This window comes from Electrophorus electricus, unplaced genomic scaffold (genome assembly GCF_041902795.1).
Source record: "Electrophorus electricus isolate QZ-2024a unplaced genomic scaffold, ASM4190279v1 Scaffold95, whole genome shotgun sequence".
In the NCBI taxonomy this organism is placed as follows: Eukaryota; Metazoa; Chordata; class Actinopteri; order Gymnotiformes; family Gymnotidae; genus Electrophorus; species Electrophorus electricus.
Window position 1 is genome coordinate 195037 of NW_027658812.1, and position 10000 is coordinate 205036.

The window sequence follows — 10000 nt, forward strand, 5'->3', positions numbered from 1 at the left end:
CCGCAGCGAACCCACCGACCGGATCTCACCGAGACAGCGACCGGGAACCGTCTGCTTTTAGGAAGACGGAGGCCAGGGGGCACCCCCCCACCTACGAACCTCCAACCGCGGTCCCGCCTGAGAAGGCAGGTCCGACAGATAGGAATAGCGACCCTCAGACAGGCGTAGCCCCGGGATGGACCCGGGGCCGCAATGTGCGTTCGAAATGTCGATGATCAATGTGTCCTGCAATTCACATTAGTTCTCGCAGCTGGCTGCGTTCTTCATCGACGCACGAGCCAAGTGATCCACCGCTAAGAGTTGTACTCTTTTATTTCAGGCTCAGTTTAGGTCTTTCACCACGACTACAAAGACAGGTTTAAAAGGTTTCACCAACCGGTCAGGCGCCCCCGTCTGCGAGTGTTGAAACGGGCGCGGGGTTGCGCTTTGCCCACACGCCCCACGTGGCAGACGAGTCAGTCTTTGAACCGCGGCCCTCCGCGCCCGCCCCGTCCGACCCCTCGAAAGGGGTGGAACTCACGTAGCGTGGGCCAAGCCCTAGGTACCTGCCGGGGGTCCCCCTGAGACTCCTTTCTGAGAGAGAGAAGCAGGGGAACCGGCTGCGCCACCCACCACCACCACGCCCCAGGACGCCGGTGGGCGGACGAACACAGGAAGGGCCATGGCCTGCCCCACGAGGAGCAGCGCTCGCAACCCCCCCCGGAAAGTCCGCTCGTCAGCGAGCAAGGGGACGGGGATGAATGACAAGGACAACAAAATAGGAAAACCCCTCGCGGTGGACGGAGGCAGCGGCCGTGCGAGCGAGAGGGAGGGCGCGGGACAGACCCGTACGACCCGCTCGACTCGCAGGCGCTTCTCCTGCCGGCAAGGTGAGGGGAAACCGGCCTTCGCCCGACGAGCGGGGACGCCGAGTTTTTTGAACGACGCGTCTCTCGCGCTGGAACCCAGAGAATACCGGGGCCTGCGGGGGGGGGGTGCTGAAGGACGACGCGGAGGAAGAGGCGGAGGACGAGGAAGGGGTGGGAGGGACTAGGCTCCTCCTTTATGCCTTCTGTCCAGCCTGACCTGCAAGCGACCACGTGTAACAGCAACCCCGAAGACCCTTTCGACCCTGGGCCCCGACGCGGGGGGACGGCGAAGTCGAGGGGGTCGGGAGAGGAGGCACGCCGGACAGCGTTACCCGTTAATGATCCTTTCGCAGGTTCACCTACGAAAACCTTGTTACGACTTTTACTTCCTCTAGATAGTCAAGTTTGATCGACTTCTCGGCGCTCCGCCAAGGCCCGCGAGGAGCCCCGGCGGGGCCGATCCGAGGACCTCACTAAACCATCCGATCGGTAGTAGCGACGGGCGGTGTGTACAAAGGGCAGGGACTTAATCAACGCGAGCTTATGACCCGCGCTTACTGGGAATTCCTCGTTCATGGGGAATAATTGCAATCCCCAGTCCCCATCACGAATGGGGTTCAGCGGATTACCCGCACCTCTCGGTGTAGGGTAGGCACACGCTGATCCAACCATTGTGGCGCGCGTGCAGCCCCGGACATCTAAGGGCATCACAGACCTGTTATTGCTCCATCTCGCGTGGCTGAACGCCACTTGTCCCTCTAAGAAGTTTGACGCCGACCGCGGAGGGCCGCGTAACTATTTAGCATGCCGGAGTCTCGTTCGTTATCGGAATTAACCAGACAAATCGCTCCACCAACTAAGAACGGCCATGCACCACCACCCACAGAATCGAGAAAGAGCTATCAATCTGTCAATCCTTTCCGTGTCCGGGCCGGGTGAGGTTTCCCGTGTTGAGTCAAATTAAGCCGCAGGCTCCACTCCTGGTGGTGCCCTTCCGTCAATTCCTTTAAGTTTCAGCTTTGCAACCATACTCCCCCCGGAACCCACAGACTCGTGGTTTCCCTCACGCTGCCCGGCGGGTCATGGGAATAACGCCGCCGGATCGCGGGTCGGCATAGTTTACGGTCGGAACTACGACGGTATCTGATCGTCTTCGAACCTCCGACTTTCGTTCTTGATTAATGAAAACATTCTTGGCAAATGCTTTCGCTTTCGTCCGTCTTGCGCCGGTCCAAGAATTTCACCTCTAGCGGCGCAATACGAATGCCCCCGGCCGTCCCTCTTAATCATGGCCCTGGTTCAGGAAACCCACAAAATAGAACCGGAGTCCTATTCCATTATTCCTAGCTCAGGTATTCAGGCGAGAAGCGGGCCCGCTTTGAACACTCTAATTTTTTCAAAGTAAACGCTCCGAGCCCCGTCCGGACACCCAGCCAAGGGCATCCGGGGGGCACCGGGAGACAGGGTCTGAGACAGGCGGTGGCACGCCTCGCGGCGGACCGCCAGCCCACTCCCGACATCCAACTACGAGCTTTTTAACTGCAGCAACTTTAATATACGCTATTGGAGCTGGAATTACCGCGGCTGCTGGCACCAGACTTGCCCTCCAATGGGTCCTCACCCATGGGTTTAGGATACGCTCATTCCGATTACAGGGCCTCGAAAGAGACCTGTATCGTTATTTTTCGTCACTACCTCCCCGTGTCGGGAATGGGTAATTTGCGCGCCTGCTGCCTTCCTTGGATGTGGTAGCCGTTTCTCAGGCTCCCTCTCCGGAATCGAACCCTGATTCCCCGTTACCCGTGGTCACCATGGTAGCCGACTATGGTACCATCGAAAGTTGATAGGGCAGACATTCGAATGAGACGTCGCCGCCGCGGAGGGCGCGCGATCGGCCCGAGGTTATCTAGAGTCACCAAAGCGGCCGGGGGGCCCGAGCCCCCCGGATGGGTTTTGGGTCTGATAAATGCACGCATCCCCCGAAGGGTCAGCGCTCGTTTGCATGTATTAGCTCTAGAATTACCACAGTTATCCGAGTAACGTGTGGAGCGATCAAAGGAACCATAACTGATTTAATGAGCCATTCGCAGTTTCACTGTACCGGCCGTGTGCACTTAGACCTGCATGGCTTAATCTTTGAGACAAGCATATGTTACTGGCAGGATCAACCAGGTAGTTTGCACCGTGGTCTGGGATGAACCACGAGTGACATCCGCCTCCCCTTCCGGGGGCTAGGAAGCAGCGGGTTGTAAGTGCGTGCGCCGTCAGGTCCAGACGCCATACAGGGCTACCCAGGACAGCTTCCGCGGCCAGTGTAAACGTGCTCGCGCACCGCCCTCTGGCCTTCGGACGCCGACCTCTCACCTTGATGCAAAGCTGTCCCATCCGGTCATGCCCGCACCGTACCCCGTCCACCTCCTCCGGAGGTGCGGACGGCCGACTCCAGGTGCTTTCGGCGTTCCCTCTCTTCACGCCGTTTTGATTTTCGTGGGCCGCTGGTGGGGGGACAAGGGAAAGACCTCGTCGAATTCCCTCCCCCCTAGCCTCGCTCAACCTACGTTTCGTGATGTAACCAAGAAGAGTGATTCGTGGGCCCAGGTAGGTTTGAAGAGGAGGCCAACAAAGCAGGGCACTCCCTTCCTCCCAAACCACAGACACCAGTATAGGACAACTGAGTAGACAGACTGGCCGTCTGAGTCTCCCCCAGAGAGTTCTGGGATGGGTTACAAATAACCCCCACCCCCCATCAGAGGCTTGACCCGCTAGAACCAGGGAGGATCTGTCAAAACCGCTCTCCACATCAGAAGTTCTGGATCAGCCGGGGCTGGTCGGCAGACGTCCACCTAAGGCCGTGGCCTAACCCCGTGTGGGGGGATAGCGCTCGCACCCGTACACGTGGACACCCGCTCGTCAAATGGCTGGCTCCTCACTTACCGTAGGGGGAATGGTTTGCCTACCCCTGGCGGGTCTGGTACTCCACTCTACCAAACAAGGAAGCAACACACCAATAGACCCCTGCAACACCGGGCAGCTTTGGGCAGTGTCACTACACTCCTCCTTGTTCTTCACGTTCCTTCCGTGGTGATTTTTTTTTTTTTTTCGTGGCCATTGCCGTGCATGGCTTCCCCATCGCTTTGCATGCTCTCCATTGCCTCGTGCTGCTTCACCATTGGTCTCACCTGGAGACCGAAGCCGCTCTCCCAGTAACCCGATGGTACCTGGCCAGAAAACCCCGTGCCCGATTTCATCTAGGACAAGGGCCAAACCACAGACCGTGCCCGTCCAGGGTCAACCCCTGGTCGGACAGGCCTGGTGGGTCGATACCATGGATGTGGCAGGCCGACGAGAATCCACTGGTACATTTACAAACACGCCCACCCTGGTGGCATGGCTGTACGACCCATCGTCGAAGCACGCTGCGGCGGACTGAGCCATTGGATCCAGTTGCCTGGGCGTACACTCAGCCCAACAGACGCACTCGGGTCGGGGAGAGCAAAGCAGACTGTGTGCCTGGATGTGCCCACTTCCATAGGGGAATCGGCATGATGGTTCACTTAACCCGAGGAGGGCTCCCCTCGCGGGATAAGCACCCCCCTCGGGGGATGGGGGGGGGGGGGGGCATCCAGAGCACACCACTTTCCGGTAGGGGACAGGCGTTTGATCATGTGTCCGAGGGAGAGCTCCCCTTGCCGGCCGAACACCCCTCGGACTCCCCTTGGGCTTCCAGAGAACGCCACTGGATGAATTTAGTGCTTGGACCCCATTGATTCTCTTTGCTCTCCCATATACCCGACGGGACCTATTTGCAAAACCCCGTGCCAACCAGACCTCCAGGAAGGGGGCTGGCGGCTAACCATGCCCAGCAGGGTGCACCCTGGTCGGACACTTTGGGAGGGTCGAGAGCCTGGAAGTGCCACCCGGGGGAGTAATTCTGATTTCCGTTTTAATGCACTCAGGGACAGCCCGAGGACCTCTGTAGTGCACCTGAGGCGGACTGAGCCGTCGGGTCCAGGGGTCTGGAGTTCGGAACCTCCAGGGTTCACCTGGCTGTTCTCTTAGCCCGGCAGGGTGCACCCTGGTCGGACACTTTGGGAGGGTCGAGAGCCTGGATGTGCCACCCCGACGAGTAATGAGTTTTCCCTTCGTATCTCTTCCGGACCAGGTCCGATTCGCACGAAACTCGCTGGGCATGGCCAGGAGCGCCCCCTGCTGCCCACGCCACCGTCCCCGCGCTTCTACTCCCGAGGGCCGAGGAGACAGCGAAGCGTGGGTCGGGTCGCCTGCTTCCAGGGTCTCCCTGGTACTCTCCAGTCTCCCGAGTCCATCGGGTCCGACCTCGTATTTTTAGCCCAGACGGGGAATGAGAAAGGGGCCCCCGACCGCCCGAGGGCGGGCGCTCGCTTCTCAGCCTAGGAACGTCCGATTCCCACGAAACTTTTACGCCAGACGTTCCTGGCAGCGAGCGCGTTCAAAGGTGACCCGCGCTGCTTCTCTCCTCCCAAGGGCCGAAGAGATATTCGTCTTCAAACCCGACCGGCCCTGTGTTTGCCGCCCCGGCGGTTTTAAAAAATCATAGCGTAAAAACGGTGGGTGCGCTTCGCCTGCCGCTTGGACAGCGTTAAACGGCAGCCCCGGCTCTTTCCAAAGGGCCCTCAACCGACTTTCTGCTCCCAAGGAGCCCAGAGATATGAAACCGATAAATCAAAACCCCGTGCCAACCAGACCTCCAGGAAGGGGGCTGGCGGCTAACCATGCCCGGCAGGGTGCACCCTGGTCGGACGCTTTGGGAGGGTCGAGAGCCTGGATGTGCCACCCCGACGAGTAATGAGTTTTCCCTTCGTATCTCTTCCGGACCAGGTCCGATTCGCACGAAACTCGCTGGGCATGGCCAGGAGCGCCCCCTGCTGCCCACGCCACCGTCCCCGCGCTTCTACTCCCGAGGGCCGAGGAGACAGCGAAGCGTGGGTCGGGTCGCCTGCTTCCAGGGTCTCCCTGGTACTCTCCAGTCTCCCGAGTCCATCGGGTCCGACCTCGTATTTTTAGCCCAGACGGGGAATGAGAAAGGGGCCCCCGACCGCCCGAGGGCGGGCGCTCGCTTCTCAGCCTAGGAACGTCCGATTCCCACGAAACTTTTACGCCAGACGTTCCTGGCAGCGAGCGCGTTCAAAGGTGACCCGCGCTGCTTCTCTCCTCCCAAGGGCCGAAGAGATATTCGTCTTCAAACCCGACCGGCCCTGTGTTTGCCGCCCCGGCGGTTTTAAAAAATCATAGCGTAAAAACGGTGGGTGCGCTTCGCCTGCCGCTTGGACAGCGTTAAACGGCAGCCCCGGCTCTTTCCAAAGGGCCCTCAACCGACTTTCTGCTCCCAAGGAGCCCAGAGATATGAAACCGAAAAATCAAAACCCCGTGCCAACCAGACCTCCAGGAAGGGGGCTGGCGGCTAACCATGCCCGGCAGGGTGCACCCTGGTCGGACGCTTTGGGAGGGTCGAGAGCCTGGATGTGCCACCCCGACGAGTAATGAGTTTTCCCTTCGTATCTCTTCCGGACCAGGTCCGATTCGCACGAAACTCGCTGGGCATGGCCAGGAGCGCCCCCTGCTGCCCACGCCACCGTCCCCGCGCTTCTACTCCCGAGGGCCGAGGAGACAGCGAAGCGTGGGTCGGGTCGCCTGCTTCCAGGGTCTCCCTGGTACTCTCCAGTCTCCCGAGTCCATCGGGTCCGACCTCGTATTTTTAGCCCAGACGGGGAATGAGAAAGGGGCCCCCGACCGCCCGAGGGCGGGCGCTCGCTTCTCAGCCTAGGAACGTCCGATTCCCACGAAACTTTTACGCCAGACGTTCCTGGCAGCGAGCGCGTTCAAAGGTGACCCGCGCTGCTTCTCTCCTCCCAAGGGCCGAAGAGATATTCGTCTTCAAACCCGACCGGCCCTGTGTTTGCCGCCCCGGCGGTTTTAAAAAATCATAGCGTAAAAACGGTGGGTGCGCTTCGCCTGCCGCTTGGACAGCGTTAAACGGCAGCCCCGGCTCTTTCCAAAGGGCCCTCAACCGACTTTCTGCTCCCAAGGAGCCCAGAGATATGAAACCGATAAATCAAAACCCCGTGCCAACCAGACCTCCAGGAAGGGGGCTGGCGGCTAACCATGCCCGGCAGGGTGCACCCTGGTCGGACGCTTTGGGAGGGTCGAGAGCCTGGATGTGCCACCCCGACGAGTAATGAGTTTTCCCTTCGTATCTCTTCCGGACCAGGTCCGATTCGCACGAAACTCGCTGGGCATGGCCAGGAGCGCCCCCTGCTGCCCAGGCCTGGCTCTGGGCCTGGGCACACTTCATTCACTTTGTACCTTTAAATCATACTACTACTACTACTACTACCACCAGAATTCCAGGGCCAAGAGGTCACACAGTCATACACAGCAAAGTAGCTCTGGGCCTGGGCACACTTCAAGAAGTTTGTCCCTTTATATAAGCCTAGAAATAGACTTCCAGGCCCAAGAGTTCAAACACATTCATGCCCAGCAAAGTAGCTCTGGGCCTGGGCACACTTCAATCACTTTGTGCCTTTAAATCATACTACTACTACCAGACTTCCAGGCCCAAGAGGTCAAACACAGTCATGCCCAGCAAAGTAGCTCTGGGCCTGGGCACACTTCAATCACTTTGTGCCTTTAAATCATACTACTACTACCACCAGAATTCCAGGGCCAAGAGGTCACACAGTCATACACAGCAAAGTAGCTCTGGGCCTGGGCACACTTCAAGAAGTTTGACCCTTTATATAAGCCTAGAAATAGACTTCCAGAGCCAAGAGGTCAAACACAGTCATGCCCAGCAAAGTAGCTCTGGGCCTGGGCACACTTCATTCACTTTGTACCTTTAAATCATACTACTACTACTACTACTACTACTACTACTACTACTACTACCAGACTTCCAGGCCCAAGAGGTCAAACACAGTCATGCCCAGCAAAGTAGCTCTGGGCCTGGGCACACTTCATTCACTTTGTGCCTTTAAATCATACTACTACTACCACCAGACTTCCAGGCCCAAGAGGTCAAACACAGTCATGCCCAGCAAAGTAGCTCTGGGCCTGGGCACACTTCAATCACTTTGTGCCTTTAAATCATACTACTACTACCACCAGACTTCCAGGCCCTGGAGGTCACACCTTCATGCCTAGCAAGGTTGCTTTACACCTGCGCACACTTCAGACCGTTTCACTCTTTTAATCCTTCAAAGTACCACATTTCCAGACCCAAGAGGTCACAGAATCATGCCCAGCAAAGTAGCTCTGGGCCTGGGCACACTTCAATCACTTTGTGCCTTTAAATCATACTACTACTACCAGACTTCCAGGCCCCAGAGGTCAAACACAGTCATGCCCAGCAAAGTAGCTCTGGGCCTGGGCACACTTCAAGAAGTTTGACCCTTTATATAAGCCTAGAAATAGACTTCCAGAGCCAAGAGGTCAAACACAGTCATGCACAGCAAAGTAGCTCTGGGCCTGGGCACACTTCATTCACTTTGTACCTTTAAATCATACTACTACTACCAGACTTCCAGGCCCAAGAGTTCAAACACATTCATGCCCAGCAAAGTAGCTCTGGGCCTGGGCACACTTCAATCACTTTGTGTCTTTAAATCATACTACTACTACCAGACTTCCAGGCCCCAGAGGTCAAACACAGTCATGCCCAGCAAAGTAGCTCTGGGCCTGGGCACACTTCAAGAAGTTTGACCCTTTATATAAGCCTAGAAATAGACTTTCAGGCCCAAGAGGTCAAACACAGTCATGCCCAGCAAAGTAGCTGTGGGCCTGGGCACACTTCATTCACTTTGTACCTTTAAATCATACTACTACTACTACTACTACTACTACTACTACTACTACTACTACTACCAGACTTCCAGGCCCAAGAGGTCAAACACAGTCATGCCCAGCAAAGTAGCTCTGGGCCTGGGCACACTTCAAGAAGTTTGACCCTTTATATAAGCCTAGAAATAGACTTCCAGGCCCAAGAGTTCAAACACATTCATGCCCAGCAAAGTAGCTCTGGGCCTGGGCACACTTCAATCACTTTGTGCCTTTAAATCATACTACTACTACCAGACTTCCAGGCCCCAGAGGTCAAACACAGTCATGCCCAGCAAAGTAGCTCTGGGCCTGGGCACACTTCAAGAAGTTTGACCCTTTATATAAGCCTAGAAATAGACTTCCAGAGCCAAGAGGTCAAACACAGTCATGCCCAGCAAAGTAGCTCTGGGCCTGGGCACACTTCATTCACTTTGTACCTTTAAATCATACTACTACTACCAGACTTCCAGGCCCAAGACGTCAAACACAGTCATGCCCAGCAAAGTAGCTCTGGGCCTGGGCACACTTCATTCACTTTGTACCTTTAAATCATACTACTACTACTACTACTACTACTACTACTACTACTACTACCAGACTTCCAGGCCCAAGAGGTCAAACACAGTCATGCCCAGCAAAGTAGCTCTGGGCCTGGGCACACTTCAATCACTTTGTGCCTTTAAATCATACTACTACTACCAGACTTCCAGGCCCCAGAGGTCAAACACAGTCATGCCCAGCAAAGTAGCTCTGGGCCTGGGCACACTTCAAGAAGTTTGACCCTTTATATAAGCCTAGAAATAGACTTCCAGAGCCAAGAGGTCAAACACAGTCATGCCCAGCAAAGTAGCTCTGGGCCTGGGCACACTTCATTCACTTTGTACCTTTAAATCATACTACTACTACTACTACTACTACTACTACTACTACTACTACTACTACCAGACTTCCAGGCCCAAGAGTTCAAACACATTCATGCCCAGCAAAGTAGCTCTGGGCCTGGGCACACTTCAATCACTTTGTGCCTTTAAATCATACTACTACTACCACCAGACTTCCAGGCCCAAGAGGTCAAACACAGTCATGCCCAGCAAAGTAGCTCTGGGCCTGGGCACACTTCAATCACTTTGTGCCTTTAAATCATACTACTACTACCAGACTTCCAGGCCCAAGAGTTCAAACACATTCATGCCCAGCAAAGTAGCTCTGGGCCTGGGCACACTTCAATCACTTTGTGCCTTTAAATCATACTACTACTACTACCACCAGACTTCCAGACCCAAGAGGTCAAACACAGT

General features: G+C 56.3%; 2 non-coding genes across 2 annotated transcripts; both read right to left on the reverse strand.

Annotated features, from left to right (window-relative positions):
- Positions 1–148: 148 nt before the first annotated feature.
- LOC145656868 (5.8S ribosomal RNA) lies at positions 149–302 on the reverse strand. The gene has a single exon (XR_014122458.1). It is a non-coding gene; the product is annotated as a 5.8S ribosomal RNA (ribosomal RNA).
- An 882-nt stretch (positions 303–1184) lies between these two features.
- Positions 1185–3023, reverse strand: LOC145656884 (18S ribosomal RNA). Its single transcript, XR_014122474.1, has one exon. It is a non-coding gene; the product is annotated as an 18S ribosomal RNA (ribosomal RNA).
- Between the last annotated feature and the right edge of the window lie 6977 nt (positions 3024–10000).